At 42.4% G+C, this 21,984-nt stretch overlaps 1 protein-coding gene across 1 annotated transcript in view; it reads left to right on the top strand.

Moving 5' to 3' along the window:
• luzp1 (leucine zipper protein 1) overlaps positions 1 to 21,984 on the top strand; it is a 51,278-nt gene that overhangs the window by 3,037 nt on the left and 26,257 nt on the right. The window contains exon 2 of the mRNA XM_084380482.1: positions 14,796 to 14,854. The gene's annotated coding sequence lies outside the window, so the exon portion shown is untranslated. The remainder of the gene's footprint in view (positions 1 to 14,795; positions 14,855 to 21,984) is intronic.

The following is a 21,984-nucleotide window of genomic DNA, read 5'->3' on the forward strand; positions in this document are numbered from 1 at the left end:
TAGGAGTGCCATCACCATCACCATCACCATCACTTACTTGTTTAGTGATCTTTAAAGTGAACATCACACAGAGTTTGCACCTTGTCCTGTCCAGGAGTTGTCGCCTGCCATGCAAAGTAATAATCATACCCCTCTCCCTTCTCTTTTACGACCTGGGCTATACCACGCATGATTGGTTTTCCACTCCACAGAACCCCGCGACCGCCCTATGAAACTGCCTGCACTGCTTTGGGTGAAACCAAAAACTAATCATTATGGGTGTCCAATAAGGGTAATTATCAGACTAAGCACTGGACCTGGGGATTACGGAGTGGCTAAATGACTGCTCTGGGGATTAAATTAAAATATTGAGGTTTTCTGCCTGGGAGAATCAAACCACTGGGAATGTCGAACCCAGCCTGTCGGTGGTAGTATTACTGCCACTCGGCACATCAAGGTTTATGCACAGAGCCCCTGCTGTTAGTGTCGGAGCGTCACATCAGTGTGGAATTACACGGACGCTGACGTCATGTGCTGCAAGTGGATGCAAAAAAGAAAGGATATTGTTAGTGCTTAGTTGGACAGTCCTGTATTATTTCAGTCATCAAGCTGTATTATTCACAAACTTCACAAGAAAACAACACACAGTGGAAAGACGGCTAATATTAAAACAGTTTTTCCTTGATTTGTCAATTTTAATGCTAATGCTTATCTCTTTATCTGCCAATCATTTTCATGATTAATCGTTTAGTCCAGTGATTCCCTGACTGCGGTACACAAGCTCCACCTGGTGGTGCGCAAGAGCCTCGCTGAACAAACCGCCATTTAACGTCATTTGATTTGATTTTATTACAGACAAAAGTTAAATGCACATCACATTAAAAAGGTTGTTATTCGTTCAAATATTAAGGCACGTAGGGTGACCGTGACATTACGTGATCTATACGTCCATGGACGTGACGTGATGGCCGACATGAACTTGTTAGCTAACAAACACAGTAAGAATGGGACTCCTAAGTCGCTGTTTACCAAGCAGTGTGATGGGAATATTGAATGTCTACAGAATACAAAAACCTGGTCCTGACGGTCAGGTAAACTCGATGCTGAAGATAAGTAAGCAGTCAAGCCACCAGTGCTGACGCTGGAGCCAGGCGGCGCCACCTCTAGCAAGAAAGTAAAAGGACGTTACCAGGCTGTTATACGCAAGATGGCTCTTTTATTGTTTATGTTGGTATTTGCAGTTGGTTCTTGGGACGTTTGGTTTGGGATATAGTGGTATATGCTCTGAGAGGTTTGGGAACATCTGGTTTAGTCTATGAAATGTCAAAAAAATTGAGAAAAATCCTCACAGATCCCAAACTGACGTCTTCAAATTTCTTCCTACAGTCCAAAACCCAAAGACTAATCATTTAGTGTCATAAATGACAACAAATAGCTGCAAAGCCTGCAAATGTTTGACATTTTGCCTGAAATATGACTGAAATACCCAATAAAGTAATAAATGGAAAAGTCGGTGCCAACATGGGCAGACGTGTGTCCTTTGCAGCGTAACCTACACATCCTAATAAGCTGTAATGGATAGCTGGGATAGAATTTGGACCGGATGGTGTTGGTGTTGGTTATTATTAGTGGCAGACTCAGGCCTCTTTAAAATAGTACAGATGAATCATGATCTCTTCTAGGCTCGTATTAAAGCCCACACACACAGTCTCTGAGTGTATATCCTTTTGTGAGTGTGTGTATGCGTGTGTGTGTTTTGTGATAATGCAATAATGGACTCAGTATCCGGGACAGAGGCTGCTGTTGACAGTACGCAGGCCAGCTGGAGTTGTTGTCTGTCTATGAGAAGACTTGCAGGAGGATGGCTTAATGCCACAGAGACGCCTGGATGAGCATGTGTTTCCGAAAAGTGTGTTTGTTGGAGGTAGGAAGAGTTTAAACGATTGCTTGAAAAATCAATTACAATCGACAGAAAATTAAGATTTTCTCCTTCCAGCTCCTAAGTTGGTCTATTTGGTCTCTCTCGTCTATTGTACACATTTATTTTCCCTTCTTCCCTCTCTTCCCATTCCTCTATTCCGTGCCAGCTTTCTTTATCAGTGGAGGGCCAGTGACAGGGAAGGGCTCTGTGATTTCAGCTGGAGTTCAAACTACTTGAACTTTGTGTGTATTCTTGGGGTCGTAGTGTGTGTGTGTGTGTGTGTGTGTGTGTGTGTGAGCGTGCATGTCTGCGTGCCAAAGCACTTTTCCTCGATGCTGTTCCCAGCCATGTCGATCTGTCATCGGATACTAGAGACTGAGGGTGTCAATCACTCAGCAAGTAGTGGAGAGAAGTACATCCCAGCTCTAAGCGTTCACACGCCTCGCTCGGCGCTCTCATTAACACATACACCAACACACCGAGGCAACAGATATGTGTTCTCACTCTTCAAGAATTCCCGGTCAAAGAAAGAATGGATTCTGTTCATGCAACTTCTTCTGCGTGTGTGCGAGTGTGAATGAATACCCCTCGTTAGCCCTCCAAAGCGTGCCAAACGGCCTCCTCATTATCAGCTGCTCTGGTGGGCTTTCTGTGCTGTGCGGTGGCGTGGTCGCTCAGAGAGGCCGCACCACTCTGCTGGGCTGCAGGTGGCTCGGTTTCATCCCAGGAGATGTGCTGCGACGAAGGCTGCAGGTGCACGTGACTATAGACGAGACAAGATGCATGCACACTTTACCCAGCAAATAAGTCGCCATTATCAATAAGATGCACTTAAACAAAGAATATGACATGATGTTGGGATTAGGCAATATGGATAAAAACATAATGTGTGTCATTGATTCATTCATACGGTGATGTTTCTTGCAAATCAGCTCAGAAGCTGTTGATAGGTGGAAGATAACCAGACAGCTATATTTTGTTTTTGGTGAATCCAATTAATCAGATGCCTGAAAAATAAGGTATTTCATCACATTATTACACAGTTCAGACAGTCATACAATATGACCATAAGTCATCATTCTTGCTCATTAATTATTTTCTAATTTGAGTCATAATGTTCACCATCATCGCAAGGCTTTGTCACCCTGAGTCCTCGTTCACCAGTCCGCCAAACTGACATCTCCGGTATTCACTGACCTGTAAAAGATTTTATTGACTCACTGGGTAGTTATCAAGCCTGTTACATGAGCAGCTGGTTATGAAATTGGAATGTTTTTGGCAAATGAGGCTGTTGTTAAGTGATCGACTTTGTACACTCGGCACAAAAAAGTTCGGTCAGAGCCAAAATCTGAGGCTCATAGATTGTTAGTGTGGATGCTCCGCCACTGAGAGACCTGATATGAATGAATCATCGAGTCTGAGGAAGAACGTGTGAAACATTTACTGAAACTTAACTCAGACCTCCGCTCCCTTTGTACTGCGCTGTACTCTGAAATGACACATTTCCATTTCCTTATATTGTTTTATGTGTGTCAAGCCGGCAAGCCAGTCAGCTTAGCAAGTTTGGCAGCTGGACATCGCCTTTCCCTTCGTCATTATGGAGAAATCCTGACAGCTCAGCGGAGAGCTATTAATGTACATTCCTAATTGTGTTTTGTAAATCCTTTTGCTCTATATGTAGCTGGAGGTCTACTATGTCAAGAGGATAAGATGACAGCATATATATGACCTTTCAGTTGCTAAATTTACCTTACCTTATTATGGTATGTCGTAGGGCTGGGCAATATATGGGCCTTTAAATGATACTGCAACATAGTGTCAAAAATATGTACATCACTTTACTGTAATGCAGCTTTTAAACTAGGAGAAGACAACACTTATACCATATCACAATAAAACAATATCCAGTATCCTTAAACTGAGATATAGTCTCATATCACAGTAACAGAGAAGTTAGACACTGTAAAAGCATTGCTTAAACTAAGTTAAGAACATGTGGCTGTTCAAACACAAAACCTGGAGCATGAGCTGTATCTTTATAACAAATACAGTTTGGGGCATCTTTTTATAACAAATGATAAAACTGGCTCGGAGACTGAACACTGTGGCTCAAAACACATGTCTTCAATGCTCCCTTATCACTGTTATCTATTGGCTATAATGCAGACTTGTACCAGACTTCCAAACGGCTTGCTAGCGCCATATTTCAGGAATTTGAATTTATGAACGTCGCTCCCCTGCAGCCCTCAAAACCAGGCAGCTGCCCTGCTGGTGACCATGTGATGGTTCTTAAGCTTTGGTAACTGAAGAGGGGAAAAAACTCATCATCTGGTCTTCATTTGGGCTCCCCAACCCTCCACCATTTCCTTATCACACGGGAACAGAGACCGACATAGTTGCTGTTTGATGTAGATGCTGTAATAGAATGTATTGTATCATTTGTGGGGTTTTTTTCTAGCTTAGCCACTGCGGCCCCTTCCTAAGGATTGATCTTGAATCTTAGTAGAGCTGCTACCACTAATTGATTACATTTGAGTATTTTCTGGTGTCTTTACTTCTCTATGTAAAAGTAAAGTCAAGTATCTTTGTGGACAAAACAAGACATTTTAGGACGACATTTTGGGCTTTGGGAACCACAAATCGACATTTTCACCATTTTCTGACATTTTATCAGCTAAACAACAAATTATTATTATGTTAAGATGATAATTAGATATTTAATTGGCGATGAAAATAACCGTTTGTCACGATCCTAAATCATAAGCAAGCTTTGAATCAGGTAGTTTTGTCTTCTCATTCATCTTAGTCATCTTTTGAGGTCTCACATTTACAAACAATATCCTGATCTATTTTCGATGCAACCTAATTGCAGCTTAACACGGGGTTAAACATTGTTGACAACCTGTTATAACAAAGATTTCTGTGACTTTTAGATTCTTGAAATTGAGCACTGACCTCGTGTCTTTCTATCAAGTTGTCTCTTGCTCTCAAACCCTCTGCTCTCCGTGCTGAGTGCTAGTTGATGTAGCAAAACACTCCTGCCAAGAATGTATTGGTGGCTGAATGAAAAGAGAAATCCGAACCGTTTACCCTTAAAAGGCATGTCTGGGTCAGTTGGGTGGAAACTTGTGTTATTAATGTCCTTAACTTTTTTTTTTTGAGTGTGAGTGGGTCATCTGCGATTGTAAGTATGCGTGCATTCGGGGCTGCGCACAGCGCAGGAATGCTGTGGGTTGGGGGACCAGAAGGGAAGGAGGGTGGGCTAGCATTGAGCAGACCTACGTCTTCAGGAAAGGAGGGGGGTCAGGGGCATATTTGGCATATTTCAGGAGCCATTCCAGTCTGGTTCGAGATGCATTCTTCTTCCTGGAGATCTGGCCGAGCAGCCAGATGGACAGTGATCAAGGGAGGAGAAGAAAGGTGAACATCACGCTCTACTTCCTATCAGTCTCGTGATGTTGGTGGTGGAAGATGGCACAGACTATACATACCACGCTTTGATGGAGCAAAAGCTAAAAAAAATACCACCTCAATAATAATATCCTTAAAAGGCTAAATGTTGAACCAAAGTCCTTCACCCAGCAGCAGGGTTTGTGTGTCTTGGGTACCATCGTTACAGTTTAATGTGTGTTTATATGCTGAGAGCTGTAATATGTCTCTTTCAACCTCTCTTCCGTAGCATTATAGTTGCTGCTTCTGTCCCCTAGAATTTATGATGTTTTAGCCTGTTATTTGCAGTCGGACGGCTACTGACTGACGTGACAGCGGTTGGCAGGAGTTCACGGTGGCGGTACTAGTCCAGCGCTCAGCAGAGTTCGGGTTCATCGCGAGGTCTCAAGCATGTGCTGAGGGCCTGGTTGGAGACTAGTGTACAAATGTGTTTCTAACCGGAAAACTGATTTTCCTGATTTTTTAACTCTGAAACATCATCGGTTTTTATACAATAATGGCTTTTATTGTGTCTCAAATCCAAATGACACTAAACTGATGAAACAGCCAACTATTAGAACATCAAATGCGTTGGTGGGCGCCGACCGTCCCGACTCTGGTGCTTCTGTTTCTGGGTGAGGCCCAGAGAGACGACATCAAATGTGCCTGCTGTCTCTCTTGTGCTTTGATGCGTCTGATGTCTCCTATGTTTTGATCTTGCAAAATGTGGATTAGGGAACCACCTCGAATGTGACAAATGAAAGGATCCCAGAAAACCCAGAATAAATGAGCGCAGAACAAATAATGCAGAAGCTTAAAGAATGAAGGGTTTGATGAAACCTATGGGAGAATTTGGAACAATGTTTTTAACAGAATTCTCCATCAAAAAACCAAATGAGGGCAAATCTTGCGAATGTTGCTCATCTGTCAAGTTAAAGCGGCATAAACTTGAAGCAGTGAATCCATTGTGGCTGCTTGAGGTGGCCCAACGTCTTACTTAGACACTTCATGTTGGTTTTTCCTTTAATTTGTCACCTATTTGTACTCTCACTCACAGGTTTTCCATATCCTCCTTCGAAACACAAGTTCTCTCTTTTTTTATTCACTTCAACAGGAGGAAGTTGAGTAAAAGAATTCGTGAACAGACTGAGATGTTGAGGAAAAGAAAGTTGGACTTTGGATTAGTGATACGTGTGTCAACATCCTCAAAAGTTCATAAATTGACTTTGTCGATGTACAGTGCAGCTGTGTGGGTGTGGATATTTGTTCACTCGATCATATGTGACTCGAACAGTCTGGGTTTTGATCTTCACCTGCTCTTCCTTTGCAAGTGATCCATCAAGTGAAGCTCTGGTCCGCCACCTTGACTGTATGAGGGCTATGCACACTCTCACATCGTCCACACACTCTCACACACTCCTGTCTGACCTGCTCTAATCCTTGGATCTACAGGGTGGCTCTCAAAATAAAATTCCTCCTGCAGATTATTTTTCTTGTGATCAGAAAATATACATGTTCTCAGGGAGAGGAATGCTGAGACGCTGTGGCGGCCTGGAGATTGCTCACTTCCCACTCTTTTCTTCCTCTCATTCTCGCCTGTTTTGGCTCCTATGTTAACTTCATTTCTCGGTTCTTATTCACTTTGTAGACACTTGCTTGTCAACTTTTCATGTATATGACCTTTGTCTGACTTCCCTAAGATGCCTCATTTTCTGTTTGTCTTTTGTTTTCACCTACCCTCATGATAAGATGTTTTTCTTCTTCCCCACATACATCCTTCCCTCTGTCCATCCATCCATCCATGTATTAGCAAGTCTGGTTTTAGGAGCTTTCATCATTGTGGTGCTGATGCATGCAGACCCCGACTGCTAGGCTATTTTCAGCCTCTCCTTCTGTACCCTTTTTCGCCCCCTCTTTTCTGCTTCGGTTTTATTTTGGAAGAGATCTCCACACTGCTGCCTTTTGTAAAGGGCAGCTGAGGGCTGGGTTGGCTGGTTTTCCCCTAAATGCCAGCATTGCTTTTTGAGCTCCTTGTCGTGCTAGCTGTCCCAACCAGGGGAAGTGAAGCAGCACAATGCGAGCCATAGCGAGGCCATAAAAGTGCAGCTTGTACTCGAGAGACAAACCCTTTCATGTCCGAGATTTTTGCCATGGTGGTAGAATTGTAGTATAGAGACAGACAGGAAACAAGGAAAGAGAGAAGGGAGTGTGACATGCAACAAAGACAGCAAGGACGCCCCACTAATGATTGTTATACTTGATTAATTAGTCAACTGACTTGAAAAATGGCCTCAGCTTCCCAAAGCCTAAGGTGATTTCTTCAAATTATGGCTACAACTAACTCATTTTTGATTAATCTGCTAATAATTTTCTCAATCATTTAATCATTTGGTTTAAAAACATGAAAAAACGTTGACAATGTTTGACCCAGTTTCCAAAAGTCCCAGGTGACAAGTTTTAATATGCTGTTTTGTCCCACCAACAGTCCAAATCCCTAAGTTTATTGCGATGCGAGACCAAGAAAAGCTCATTTAAGGTCCTGTTTTGCTTGATTTATTGATTAACTGACTAATCGTCTCTGCACTTCACCTCGGTTTAAAATATTCTGAGTCACTGGGACATCTCTGTACTGACCTTAATACACAGAATCACTCGCAGTGATAACACACATACTGTACTAGGCTGTAGCAGAGAAACACACACAGCGACTCAGACTTTGAGCGAGTCATCGGCTCCCCTCTGGTGGTCCCTTCATCTGCCCTGCACTTCTTTTCTTCCCCTCTCTCTGTGCGTCACTGAAAGTCAGCTAACATTTGGATAACAAAGACACCATTTAACCAAAATGTCATTATTTACCTATTTAGTCCTACGCTTTCTTTTTCTGTTGTGATTGCTTTATTGGTCAGTGTGCACTCATTGTCGGACAGCACATTTTATAGTGTTACAGCGTTGAATGTCTAACTCGCCCACAGTTACGTTGTGTGTTTGTGTGGGTATATATGTGTGTGCATGTGGACACAGGAGCCTCACAGGAATCCCATAACCCTCCTGAGTGGCTCGTTTGTGCACTGTGGAACATTGTGGAATACCAGGCATATTTTATGATCCAACCCTTCAGCCGGCTCCCTCTTTTTCTCCCAGCGTCTGGGTTTATTTGTGAAACTAAGCCGGTCTGGCCATCCGGGCCCCCTCCTTCCCTCCTCAGCAGAATATTTAAACATTTTAGACATGTAGCTGATGCCTTTATCCAGGGTGCAGTATGCCGCTCAGGCCAATTTGGCTGAGGAACGAACTTGAGGCCATGTGATGATTGACACATTTTCTACAGGTTTCTATGTGGGTAGACATGTATGTATATGTGTATACCCTCCTCTTGTAGCCTTGACAAACAGGCCCACCACATGTGGTGATGTGTTTTGACTGCCGGGGCAAACAAGGGTACAGCAGAGCTTGATGCCCGCGGTTAAGATTGACTCCCGCCCACCCACTTGGACAAACTCGCTGTAGTTTTTACCTCCTTGTTTTCACCCTCTAGTCATACATTTTTCCCCCTCTCTCTGTCTAAACCTCAAAAAAACTTTCCTATTTCAACCTCCTGTTGTCTTAAATACTCTCAGCCTCTCTCTCTCTCATTCCATTTCTATCTCAGCCTCCCTTTCCCCTTTCTCTCTCTAGGTGTGGACTGCACAGAAGAATGCGGTTAAATTAGTGCTTTATCTCTCCTGCCAGCCAGCTGCATCTGCACTCCCAGCCATGCCAAGCGTTTGAGACACAATTGACCTTAAAAGGAAACAATAGCGGCCTATCAATTCTGCTCTGCCAGTCAAGGAATGGCTCGCTGCTGCATGGGCAGGGTCCGGCTCGCACACACAACACAAGGAAGTATTTGGAAACTGAACTTTTAAACTGCCGGGAAATAAGAAAGTTACGTGTTTCTTGTTATTTTTATAGGTGTATACTGGGTTTACAGGGCCGTAACCAGGATTTTAGAAATACCAGGGTCGTGAGTTTGATTCCACCTAACACAACTCTACCTCCCTCAGAAAATTGTGATCAGGTAACTTAACGTTATTCTCATCATGAAGGTCTAAATGCTGTTTTAAAACTTTATCCAAACTACAAGGAATACAAAATTAAGTACTACACTCTTTATTTGTAGGCCTAAAGGTAGGGGTTGGGAATCTAACCCCAAAATAATATTATGATCTATTTAATCACAATATTGTATTAAAGATTAAAGAATAATAATAATGATCACAACAGTAATCATAATAATTATGATATATTGTGTACTGTGCTATAGTGAAACCATGATATTTTCTGAGATGGTTATCCTACCAAGAAAATCTCATAGCGTTGCAACTCTAGCTAAAACTCACATCGCAGGAAGAGCCTTTTGAATACATTTGACCAGTCAGTGCAGCAATGTAGTTGGTTAAATGACTCACATCGCATGGATCCATTAGTCAATGAGGTTATGTGAAGTTTGGAAACAGAAGTAAGAGGACAATAGATGTCGTAGTCTCTTTTGTCTAAAAGTAGATTGTGGGCGCCTTCAAAATTAGTCATGATCTAAAATCGTCTGATCTTATGATCTTCTAGAAATTATGATCCAACCTTAAATCAGCTCCCTCTTTTTCCATCCTGTGTTTATTTTGTATATGTGACCTCCTCTTCCAGCACCACACAACCCCCAAAGTTACAGAAAATGTAACCCTGTCTTCGTTAAAGGTGCAATATGTAAGAACTTTAGTTTAAAACGTGAAAAAAAAGCTGTTGGACAAAACAAACAATCTGAAGACACCACCTTGGGCTTAAGGGAATTGTGATGAGCACTTGTCAGATGAATCGACAACGACAATAAAATGTTGTCTACAACTCTGTCGTACCGTCATAATTGAAAACGCAGACTCCTTATGAGTTAAGTGAGAACGTAAAAATGCTTTGAAATCACATTTGTTGGATTTCCTTTTCTCGGGCAGGCTGAGTCTTGTTTCATTAAAATAATGGATTTGACCTTTTAAAGACTCCTTACATTTTGCCTAGTTTACAACCCAGGAGGTTCCTTTTATATTTGAGCTATTAGGCAACAGAGGTGTTCTGTGACATTGCAAGTTGTCATATTACTGTTGTTGTGTGAATGAAAAATAGTCGACACTAATCTGTGCTGTCAGCGGTTGTGTGTGTGTGTGCGTGTGTGAAAGCCTCAGCTGTTGTTTGAAGAACAGGGAGGGCTGAACGCTTCGAGTCATTAGATATTAAGACAGGTTCTGCAGGTTCACAGTGAGAGTCAAAGGGGTGGATGGTTTTCCATCTGACAGCTCATCAGCTTGTAGACAAATTCTTACCCCACCTTGACGCTAAGCTGGAATGCAAATAGCAGCAGGAGGAATGCTGTTCTTAGGCTTCGGTGGCAGCGAGTGAAAAATTGATCTCTTCCTCTATTCTTCTCTGGTGTTCCCTCCTCCTTGCTTTTGTTAGCTCCTTCTGTCTGGATCCCTGCTTCCTGTCTCTCCCCATCTTTCTCCTCACTGTGTATCTGCTCACTCTTTCTCCCTCTCTTTCCCTTGTCCTTCTCTCTCTCTCTCTCTCTCTAGGCATCCTGTTCACTGTGTTTGATTTGGGCATTCCTTTCCTCCCCGAGCAGACAAAACAACCCCAGACCTCTCTGAACTGCAACCCCCAGTGCGCACACACACACACACACATCCACACACACACTCTCCCTTCTGCTAATCACACACAGGAAATGGGCTCCCATGCAAACGAGGCCCGCCTGGCCGGTGGAGCCCAGGATGGAGTTTCAGGCCTTGAAACGTTCTCCAGTGGAGGAAATTGAACATGATCTCTCTCTTCCCCCTTCTTTCATTCTCCCTCGTTTCCTCTCTTGTTTTACCCGACATGGTTCCTCTGCCCCTTTTTCTTTTGACACTCTCTTTTCCACGCTGCATTTAAATGCATCCAGAATGTGCCATTCAGACACACAGAGTTTCTCCTCCTTAAAAGCATTGGTGAATAGATCATCTTCTGTGCCATTTATATGTGATATTTTGAGATGTTTACCATATTGCTTCATATGGTCGACTTCTCAAAATGTATGTTAAAATGAACATAAAGGAACAGTTCACCCAAAAAGGAAAATTCAGTCATTATTAACCAAGCGCCCCAGCAAAGCAATGTTGCAGCATTCTCCTAAACGACTGAAGTAGATGGTGAGTTTTAAAACGTCATCCAAGTCTCCAGAGCCTCCGAGATCCCAAATTGATTTGATAAGATGTTGTTTACACACTTGACAAGCAGTTGAGCTCTTGCCCCCACTCCAGATGGTGTGCACGCTAATGCTTTTCGCTTAGCAGCTACAGTGAAGTTTTTGGCTTTTAAAAGGGTGTAAATAACATCTATTCAAATCAATTTGGGATTGGCTTCTGGAGACTTGGATTATGCTGGACAAGCTGTATGGAGCCATTTGGGATTTATTTTTTCCTGTTGTTTTTATACTGTATAAAGTAAGCCTATCTACATCAGTAGCGGCAAAAAGCTGCAACACTGTTTTGCTGTGAAGGTCCAGAAATGTTTTATGGACTACGAAACCTCACCTGACTGTCCATCAGCTTGGGGGTGACTAGATTATGACCTAACTTTCATCTTTGGGCTGTACCTGCCCATGAAATTAGAAGTATTTTTTTCATGCTGTTGGTACCAGTCAGATCAATGTCAGGCTGAAGTATCTTTGCCAAAGTGGACTCATGTGTGGCCTCACATGCTCTATATGTGTTTGCAGAGTGTAAGCCTAAAAGCATACCCTGATAACTTATCAACAGCCTCCCAGTATGTGTGTGATAGCCATGCTCAAAGGTAATCATTACACAATAAAATGCTTATGTAGCATGACAAAGGGGGACGGGACTTCCCGCTCTGTTTGACACATCAGAGTTTGTAGTTTCTGGTAAGGAATATCTTGTTGCTTTGTAATATTAGCACACTGACTGGACTTCTGTTGCGAGTAAGGACAAGAAGCGCTAAATACTCCAAATCGATAAATATGCAGACGCGCATCTTGGTGCAGACTTGTTCTGACAGATTATCACATTCCATACTAACACAGATTGTACAGGAACAGCAGGCTTCCTCATTCAGTACAATGCAAAGCATGCAGGAAAGGGCCTCAGATTGGATTCGAACCCTTGGCGACAAGGACACAGCCTCTCTCCATCTGTAGATTATTAGTTAACTACTGCACAAGTACATAAGTTCTCTTCCTGACACCTAAATGTATGTGAAGTGGATGCCGTGTGCCGGAAATGACACTTGCTTTGGGGAGGGGGGGGGGATTGTTAACTGAGCTGACGACTGTCTTCTCAGAGACAGATAAAAACCTTTGACAAAGAGCCACCTCAGACTTTTTCAGCTTATTCTGCTGAGTAACGTAATGAATCCTCCCCAACCTGACATGCTGTGTGCGTGAGTGGGAGCAAGGGATGAGAAGGAGACAGCTGTTTTCTGTTTCGTTTGGTTACGGGTTGGATAACTGTCTGAATGAATAGCCCCCCTACACACACACATACACACACACACACACACACACACACACGCACACACACACACACACACACACACACACACACACACACACACACACACACAGACACACCAGAAAAACATACAAACACAGACAAACATGTGGTCTCTGGTCACCAGGGTAATTGGCGTCTTCTGGATCGCTAAGAATGTGTTGAATCTCATTTATAAAGTCACATATTTTAATTAAACTGAGGGTTTATCAATCACACAGCACGCAAAACAGCTGCCAGAATCACACATTTGGTTTAGTGCAGTGTAGAAGCGCTGTTGTGTAGCGTGAGAATGTCAGATGATTCAGCAAAATGTGTGTGCTGGTGTCACGCCGCTGCCTTCGTGAATTTAACATGACGGAGCTGAGAGCAGAGAAGCCGGGCTGTCTGCTTCCTGTAAAGAAAAGATGTGTAGGATCAAACAGAAGGTGTTTGACAGACAGGAGCTGAGAGTGGCAGGAGCACCTGAAAGACCGATTCTTTCTGTCCATCAGTCGCTACTCGCATGATCAAAGTGTCTCTGAGCACTTCACTTGCCTTTACTCTCTCACAGTCATGAAAGAACCCCTTTTCTAGACAGTTACAGATGACTATGAAACATAAACTTTATTATTTCATGCTTCTAGAGCTGAAACAAGTAGTTGATAATCAGATTTGATGATCATTTATCTTTAACACAATTTTTAGGCCCCAAATCAAGTGATTTCAACCCTTAGATGTGAGGATATGCAGATTATCTTGATCTTTTGTGGTGGCGAGTTAAAGATCTTTGAGTTTTGGACTGAAAAAACAATCAATTTGGAGACACCACCTGGATGGGAGCATCTATAGTAACGTGTTGACAACTTGCATGCTGCATGCTTATTGGCTCAGCTATTGAAATTTGATTTTAAATGACAAGACATTTTTCGAGGCAATTAAGTTGGTGATCGATCGATAATGAAAACAATCATTAGATGCAGCACTACATGTTTATATGGCAGTTTTTCTTCTCTTTTTTCCCCCAATCTCATCTCCCTTTCTTCGTACAGTAAAAGTCCTTATGTACAGGTGTCAAAACAATTTCAGCTCAACCTCAACCGCCTACTTACTTGCTTGTTCTTTGGCTTTTAAACATCCTCTATGGTCTTCATCGTCAGCAGATGGCTAAGTTGTTAAAACTTTCTTTCATTCTGAGCACATCTTTGACTTTTTGGCATAAAGTATGAGCTTGGTGGTTCATTCTTTAATATATGTTTTTCTGTACAAGGGTGTCCTGTTGCTGCTTACTGTTCACAGGAATGTTCTCGTTCTCCTCCAGCCCCCCTCCTCCTCATTTATCCCCCTCCCTCTGCTTTCCTCTCCCATCCTTTAAATTCAGTCCAGACTCCAGTCTTAAATCTGGATTCTCTGTGCTTAACCAAACATATGGAATGCTACTGTAGTGGAATGCTCCAAGTCTGGGTTGTTTTCTGTGTGTGTGTGTTCGTGTGTGTGTGTGTGTGTGTGTTTGACCACGCACATGTTTTGAAGCAGATGAGAGCCTCTAAGATGATGATGATTATGATAATGGTGCGTGTGTGTTTGTGTGTGTGTACCAGTGCCTCCCCAGAGAACTGAATAGGGCCTTCTGTTGTCGTGGCCAAACGCTGCTTGTCTGCTCATGCATGAGTCTATTGCAAAGCCTCCGAATGCATCTCATATCTGAGCAGTTAGCTCATTCTTAGCCCGTTAGCTTGACTGTGAACGTTCTCCCCCCACAGTGAGGGCATTGTCAGCCCGGCCGCAGGCTCGAGGCCTTGCCAATTGCCAAGCATAACAATGGTGAAAGATGGCATTAGTGTGTGTCTTGATATTATGATGACCAGTGAGGCTTTTACTAACCTCATGCCTTGCTTGTGTGTTTTCAACCACAGAATGGAGACTTTGGGAAGAGGAGATTAACGTGCGACAGACAGACGGATGCATCTAAAATGTAAGTTGTGCCTTCGTGCAGTTGAAATAATGTAGATTTATTTCTCTTCTTTCCTGTTGCTGCACATATTTGCGGTTGGCCAAACTTAATTAAAGTAACCCCAACCGTCAAAGACATTTTTCAAATTTTTACATATTACCCTAATCTTGTGTTTGTTATGCATTATGCAATCTATTTACTTTAGTCAACACACTTGGTATTTTATGTTTCCTAAAGGAATAGTTAACCAAATTTATTTCCCTCCGAGAGTGAGGAAGCAAAGAAAACTGATACCACTTTCATATGTGTGGGTAAGGTATGGAGGTGGAGCCAGAGATGATTAGCTTAGCTTAACATAAAGGCTGGAAATAGGGGGGAAATGGTTAGCCTGGCAGCGTAACAACAACTTTGTATAATGCTAAGCTAAGCTAATTGCAATCCACCTGTGTGATTTGGATCTTTTGATTTCATTTGCAGAAAAAAATAATAAAAAAATCCTGAATGATCTCCTACTGTCCTTTTTAAAAGAAAAACGTGTCTTTCTTGAACCAAGAGGTACCCCAGTGTAGCTATTTGTGTGCGAGTGTGTGTGCTTACTTGTATCATGTCACCCAGTCAGACAAGATCGATTCACAGTATTGATAATGTTCTGAATTTCAAATATTTTCCTCCATCGCTCTTCTTCTTCTCCTCCTCCTCATCCTCCTGCTTTGCCCACCTTTTCCTCCCTTCCTCTCTCCCTCCTCCTCCTCCTCCTTCTCCTCACTCTCTTCCGCCCCTCCTCTGCTCTTTGTGAGTCTGTTTCCTGTTGGGCACAAATGCCGGCGCCGCACTTCCTTCCCTGTTGCCTGAAGTCACACAGGAGTGGCACACATACGTATATACTGTACTGTATATATTCTGCAACATATGGGTCAGTACACTCGTACGTGTAAACATTCACACAGCGCTCCGGGACGAGCAGCTGCTGTGTGTATGTGTGTGCTATCAGGCCAAGTTAGTCAGCAGAGACAGGACATGTGTCACTGTCTCACCGTGTCTACTGCTGTCTGCTCACACAACAGTTTAAGGTCAATATGTGGCCAAGGCGTGTTCTGTGCGTCTTCACTGAGCCGCGTTTACATGCGTTTATTATTGCGGATGCTGGTTCACATCCTGCTTGAGCTGAATTCATCCTAAATAGTCCAGAACTCACAGAGACCATGAAAAGCTATCGTAAGACAGGAAAAGGAGCTTCTCTCGTCAGCATCCTGCTACTGAAGGCACGTCTTGTTGGTATTGAGGTCTGGTTCTTTTATCAAGGGATGTCACTGACTCATCGGCCCTACCAAAAGGAACAGTTTGACTGTTTGTATAGTATCATTTTTGTGTGCGAAACCTCTCAGTGAACTACATCGACTTGCTCAAGATACTTCACCAACATGGCTGTCACCTTGGCACAGAAAAGTTTTATCATCAAAACAAGGTCTGGTCATATTGACAGCTGCAGCAGAGATAGTTGTGTGAGCAGGACCGGCTTTACAAGATGTCGGTCGTGGGTTTCAGTGTTGAAATGAGTTTCACAGACTTACCTTACAGGTTTATGACAAGCTGCGACTGACTCGAGTTGAAAAATTATCTTTTAAATTGACAGACATCATATGTGTCATTCATGGCACAATTAAAACGGGAGCATTGTCTGTTGTCTGTTCAGCTGTGTTGTGCTGACAAACAATGTCTCACTCAAGGTCATTTCAGGGGGTATTCATTCATCCCAGAATCTCTGCTGATTTATAAATTCAAAATGCCCTGTTGTGTGTGTTCACATTTTAAAGTACACGTAAGCACCTTTTTAATGTTTACGTGAAATGTGATAAGCAGCTCAGCGTATCCGTCGTTTTGTCCGTGTCTTTACATAATTTGACATCATCTTTGTTTACTTGCAGTAATAGGACAATCTGTCCTAACTGTGTGATTCAGCAGCTATCTCTGTCTCTCTTCTGTTGTACACGTTCATCACTTCACCTCCCGCTACGTCTCCTGCTCTCTTCCCTCCCTCCATCCTGTAGCCAGTGCTGCATTCCTGCTGCAGTAATCCACTCTGGCAGCTACCTGCTCTGCATTCTGTGGAGTCACTCCCCTCATCTCTCTCTCTCTCTCTCTCCTCCTCGTCTCTCTCTATCTTTCTTTGCTCACCCCACTTTATTGCATGCATTTTGCTCTGCACATTTACCTCATCCAAGTTTTTCTGCTGCCCCCCGTCTCTCTCTTTCTCTCTCTGTTCTGTTTCTTCCTCATCAGAGAGCCACTGAGGTCTCCATTCAGCCGCAGCAGGCAGCTAATGCCAAGGCTCAGGCTGATGAAGCACTGCCAAGCTCTGCCAACCGAGCTCTGTGCATGTGTGTGTGTGTTTGTATGCGTGTGTGTGTGCGTGCTCTGTGCTAGGATGGGAAAGCAGTGAATGAGCAGGATGTCAAGCAGCCAGGCAGAAGTTTGAAGGGCTGTACGTTAAGAGCTATTGATGTGTCTATGAATCCACAGTGTTTGTAGGCGGTTGTCGTCAGCTATCAGGGGGATCCAGCCTGGTTAAAAACGCCCAGTCCATCATCACGGGAGAGGTTGATGATCTGCTGTCATCTCCTCCTCTCTTAGGGGACAGTGGGAAGGACACATAAATGCAGCAGGGAGGCAGGGGAATGAGGATGAAGGGCAAGGGAAGGAAACAGGGGGAATGCAGCAGCAGGAATGGGGGTTGGGGTGATATTTAAAGGTAGAGGTGACATGAAAGGGGGATGACAGTGACTGATGATAAATGGGAGAGAAAATAGAGGAGGTGAAGAAGGAAAAGAGTGAACAGTTCTTGACCTTTATTGGAGAAAATGACAAAACACATCATTTCTGACCTTCCACTTCAATTTCATGCTTGAGTAGTATCTTTGATTGTGAGAATAAATTGTCAAAAGCAAATACACCATCATCATAACATTGAAATCACCATCATCAACCAAGGCCACCCTGTTGTTCAGGGAACGACAGAGATGTGTTTTTTTCCCTGATAACGTTGCATTCAAAATGGTACAAATCTTTATTAATATCAGCAGGAGGAGAGTTAGTTAGCTGGTAGCTGTTAGCAGCTGGTAGGCAGCAGAGTCCAGTGGTGTGTTCTGCTAAGGGAGCTACCAGCGAACGAAGCTAACAGAGCTAACAACATTAATAATTAACAAGTTTACAGTGAGTAAATATTGTGAAGTGCCTCACTTCAGTGCAGTTTTGCGGTATAAGTGCTGTGCGTTCTGATACTTTTAACTTACATCTATAGGTGATACTAATAGAAGAAACAACATTTTGGTTTTGGGACGGGACGGTTTAGGCTACACTCAATTGTTTTTCGGGACGGTGGTGAAAGAAGTGAGTCTGGAGGCCTGCACTGACCACATAGAGTTCACTACATGGTTTCTATGCTGTGTTATGGGCCTTTTTGACACAGACCTTTGCTTGTTTTGGCCCTTTACATTCTTTAACCCAGTCCATCTGGGATGTGTATGTGAGGAACGGATGTGCGGTAGCGTTTTAACCATAAATCTCACCTCACTCCTCTGATAAGCCTGTTAATGCATTTGTGCGCTCTGTGGCACCTGGTGTGTAGTTACATTTCTCACATTTTCAGTGTTTCTGCAGAAGCTCTCTGCCAGTGATATTCTCCAGGCACAGTGTGCAGCTCTGTTATCTTCTGACTGTAAATGAAGTGTTGCGTTTTATAAATGTTTGTTTAACAGAGTGAGTCTAAAGTCAGGTTTTACAGTTTCAAGTTGTGCACTCAGCGTGTATCTTTGCTAAAGCTGCACCATTCTCATAATTTGTGATCATTGTGTGTCATTTTCTTTTGTTATTTTTGCCAATATTTTAATGTTAAGAAATCCTGGAACTAAATCTTATCAAAAACAAATCACTGTTTTGCCAGATTTAATTGAAGTTTCTTGGGATTTTGCCATACCCTGCCAACTGTCAAAGAGACAAACAAATGAGTATGAGGCAACTATCTGCCATTTTCCCTTGTTATCTTAAATTGTCTCTTAACCTTTGTCTGTCTACCTCGCCCTTGTTCTGCCTGACTCATACTTATTCACACAGACTGTGAGAGATACCCAGTGTTGTCTCGAACAAGTGTCATCATGTTGTGATGTTTTCTCTCTTATCAGTGTGAAATGGTGACACACACACATTCCTTCCCTAACAGTTCATCATTGCACACAACTGCAAATATCTGCGTGTACTCATTCAGTCGCATAAAGTTTTTGCTGACGTCTGCTGATACCTGAGAGCGCTGGAACAGCTGTTAAACTTTGCTTTAAATAGGTAGCTAGTGTTGGCCTGGCAGAAAATGCTGCGTTAATGGGAGGTCAAAGAGTTTCTCTTCAGTTAAAGTTTTTCAAAATGCTTTTGAACTTGGTATTCATCACCAGATCTTCCTCAGCAGGTGGAGTTTCTTTTTTAACTCTCAACCAACTGATACAGATATTTCTACAGAAAGCTGATATTGGTCTCTGTGTGGGCACACTGGGTTTATTTACCAGCCAGACAGTATTTTTGTTAGTTAATTAAGTAGAAATGTAGTTTTGTATACTTTCCATCCTACAGTATATTCAAGCCAAGTAGCAGTTTTTTGCCCGGTTGAGTCAAAGCATGGGCTTCTTCAGTCAAATATCATTTTGGGAGCTAAATCCAGTGTGCGATCATTCTACTTCTCGCTCTATTTTGTTACTTACTTTATTTGTTTTTCATATTTTCATATCATATACCATATATCTAGTATCAGTCACGTAAAAAGTTCACTATATAACTTTTATTATTAACGATTTTGGCTGTTTAGTTTGCTTATGTTTACATAAGTTATCAAATTTGGAGTACATCCAAAAACTGCTTGCAAGTTAGCTCTTGCAACATTTGTTTAAATAGATTTTCAATAAATTGGCTTCTATTCTGGATTGTATTACTCTCTTTTCCGCTGTAGACATTGAGTTTGTTGTTAAAAGCCCTTTTCCTTCTAGTTCTTGCTCTTCTGTGATCATCCCATCTAATCTAATCACAGCTCATATTAATGTGTTAAGTGTGGTAGGACAGTTACATCTCCTGCTGGAGTCTTCCTGTCTGTCACTCCATAACTGGGACTTTCTGTGGTTTCAGTCCACAAGATAACAAATCACTCCTGCACATAAACTGTGCATATGTCAATAAAGTTTACTGATCCTTAAAGTCTGAAATTCTTACAGTCTGACTTTATTGACTTATTCATTATTTATGTTTTGTGTGTGTACAGAAGTGTTAATTCTAAATGTGAACATTTTATTTTCATTGCAGCTGCTTTAATAAGATTTTACGCTTGCATGTGGCTTTTATGGACACATGACTTTTGTTCATAACTCAGAAAGCGTGACAGATTTATTGCATTTATTTCACTCGGTCTTATCGCACTCTGTGTGCAGTCTCTCAGTACCTAATTTGTTACATTTTTTACGTGCTGATCATTAACATTTAACAATCTCTCCCATATTTGAAGTGTCCATGTGTTTTCTGTTATCTGTACAACAAACACAGTATTTAGCAACAAAACGCCATTCTCTTCCCCACATTGCATCGCACTGATGCAGTTCAGCTCAGTTCTGTTTGGCTTAGCAGCTGTACAAAACAACACAATCTGCTCCCCTAATCAGGACCTCGCTCCTGTTTGCCCCTGTGTCATGTAGGGAGTGTTTTGCATGCTTACAGCATCGGCAACCTCTGACCCCTAACACAGAGGGCAGCTGGCTGAGGACATGCTGGAGTGAAATTGGGTAATATTTCATGGAAACATGAAGGCAGGTCACACGGGACGCAACTCTGTGTGTTTACATGAATGAAAAGCAAAACTAGTGCACATATTTAGAAAGCATTGCATGCATTTAAATACGTGTCATTTTAATAAAGTGTATAAATTATAGGAAAGTTAGCGAGTGGACATTTTGGTCATAGTCTGAGTAATGTTTGGGCTGATATGTTTGAATTTGATGGTGAGTTACATTGTCTCGAAAAATACAGCATGCTGTTAATGTTGTCATCGATGCAGTGATTACCTCTTTGGAAACTTTACCTTCTCCAAAAATGTAAAAAATTTAAATGGAAAATCAAACTATGACGCATTGTGCGATTCTGTGTCAGTTTGACTGATTATGGCAGCCTATGGAAACACTGCTAGAGAGCAGTAGATTAGTTTCAAGAAAGTAGGAGGAAGAGATTGATGACAGCACCTCCCATACATCTGTAGTACAGCTCGTCCAGGGTCAAAAGGTTTTCAAGGGTCAGAAGGTTTGGACTGCAGATGTATTTTTCTCTTGTAAGTGGTCCTGTTGGATCCACTTGTGTATTAGCCATATTAGTGTTGTGACAATACTGGAATTTCTAACTTCGACACATACATACATTACCTTAAGATAAATCGATAGTCAACATCATGTTTAATAGCATGTTTAAACTGAAACTGACACAACTTTGAGGGATTTTGAGAAACTAGGACATTTTTCAGTATTTGCCTAATATAAATAATCAATTCAGACAGTACACAGTATTACAGCAATACAACTGGACCAATAGGAACCCATGAAGACCCCTTATCTGTAGCATCAGCTGTCATGCCAGTAACTTTACATTACACATTACTGTTTTTTGTGCCATCTGGGTGAACATTCAACAAGAGCGGTAGTGGGAGGATGTTCAGAGTAGCACTGAAATGTACCAAGTGCAACCTCCAACCTCTTTTGGTGAGCATCCATCCACATCCAATCCCTCCCTGCCTGCCCTGTGATGTTCTGTGTTTCTCTCAGAACTGATTACATCGAAGTTGATCTAGATCTCTTTGGCTGCAGATCTGCCTGAGGACCAGCTAGCAACTGACTGGTAGTATTTTCGGGTGCTGCTGTTTTAAATAAAGCATCCAATATCCTTCCCCTGCAACCTTGACTGTGGCATGTAATCCTGTGTGTAGTGCTGAGATCTGATCAAGAACATGCTCTACTTTACTGTTATGCCACCAAGCTGAGCCGGAACGCTCCGAGGGCTTTGGGTTTGATTCTTTAAAGTTACATCTGCAATTAGGTCATAAACAGAGAAGCCAGAAATGAAGTGTACGTGAAGAACCA

Source organism: Pagrus pagrus (genome assembly GCF_965226575.1).
Source record: "Pagrus pagrus genome assembly, chromosome: 18".
Lineage (NCBI taxonomy): Eukaryota > Metazoa > Chordata > Actinopteri > Spariformes > Sparidae > Pagrus > Pagrus pagrus.